A 1826-nucleotide genomic window follows, 5' to 3' on the forward strand; every position below is an offset into this window, starting at 1 on the left:
GTCAGAAATAAATATATATATATTAAACTCTACATTTTTTATAATCCCACCTGGTCCGTCTGTTCTTTGACTCGGGTGTCGGGTGTCGCGATCTGCTGGAATGTGAGGACATTTCTGTCGCCAATGAGTCACGGTCAGGTTCCTCGGGATGTGGTAATGGCTCTATGATGAATCTAAATCCCGAAAAAAATGCTCCAGATTAGTGTGAAATGATAAAATAACTAGCCCAAACCATCTTTCAAAGTGTTAATACATTTGGGAAGCAGTTTGAGTGGGAACACACATGCTTAAATCCTTTTGTTTGTGGGTCACACATTCTGACGGCCGTCAGAAATGGTGACCTATGTGGTAATGGCTCTATGATGACTCTAAATCCGAAAACATGGCTCCAGATTAGTGTGAATTGATGAAATAACCACACCAAACCATCTTTCGAAGTTTTAATACATTTGGGAAGCAGTTAGGGTGGGAACACATAAAATTTAAAAAACGAATTATTCTCCGTGGGTAACACATTCTGACGGCCGTCAGAAATTGTGACCTATGTGGTAATGGCTCTATGATGACTCTAAATCCGAAAACATGGCTCCAGATTAGTGTGAATTGATGAAATAACCACACCAAACCATCTTTCGAAGTTTTAATACATTTGGGAAGCAGTTAGGGTGGGAACACACATTCTTAAAAAAAACGATATATTTTTGTGTGGGTCACACATTCTGACGGCCGTCAGAAATGGTGACCTATGTGGTATAGGCTCTATATGACTCTAAATCCCGAAAAAAAATGCTCCAGATTAGTGTGAAATAACTACACCAAAGCATCTTTCGAAGTTTTAATACATTTGGGAAGCAGCTAGGGTGGGAACACACGTTCTTAAAAAACGAATTATTTTCCGTGGGTCACACATTCTGACGGCCGTCAGAAATGGTGACCCTCTGTCTTAATGGCTCTAGGAAGACTCTAAATCCGAAAGAATGGCTAAAGATAAGTGTGAATTGATGAAATACCTACCTCATACCATCTTTGGGAAGCAGTTAGGGTGGGAACACATATCATTTAAAAAACGAATTATTCTCCGTGGGTCACACATTCTGACGGCCGTCAGAAATGGTGACCCTCTGTTTTAATGGCTCTATGATGACTATAATGCCGAAACAATGGCTCCAGATTAGTGTGACTTGATGAAATAACTACCCCAAACGATCTTTCGAAGTTTTAATACATTTGGGAAGCAGTTTGGGTGGGAACAAACATGCTTAAATCCTTTTGTTTGTGGGTCACACATTCTGACGGCTGTCAGAAATGGTTACCTCTGTTTTAATGGCTCTATGATGACTCTTAAGACGAAATAATGGCTCCAGATTAGTGTGACTTGATGAAATAACTACCCCAAACGATCTTTCGAAATTTCAATACCTTTGGGAAGCAGTAATGGTGGGAAAACACATTCTTAAAAAATATTTTGTTGTGGGTCACACATTCTGACGGCCGTCAGAAATGGTGACCCTCTGTTTTAATGGCTCTATGATAACTATAAATCCGAAAAAAATGCTCCAGATTTGTGTGACTTGACGAAATAACTACCCTATAACATCTTTCAAAGTTTTAATACATTTGGGAAGCAGTTTGGGTGGGAACACACATGCTTAAATCCTTTTGTTTGTGGGTCACACATTCTGACGGCCGTCAGAAATGGTGACCCTCTGTCTTAATGGCTCTAGGAAGACTCTAAATCCGAAAGAATGGCTAAAGATAAGTGTGAATTGATGAAATACCTACCACATACCATCTTTGGGAAGCAGTTAGGGTGGGAACACATATCA

Source organism: Hypomesus nipponensis, chromosome 17 (assembly GCF_054491055.1).
Source record: "Hypomesus nipponensis isolate SF chromosome 17, ASM5449105v1, whole genome shotgun sequence".
NCBI lineage: Eukaryota > Metazoa > Chordata > Actinopteri > Osmeriformes > Osmeridae > Hypomesus > Hypomesus nipponensis.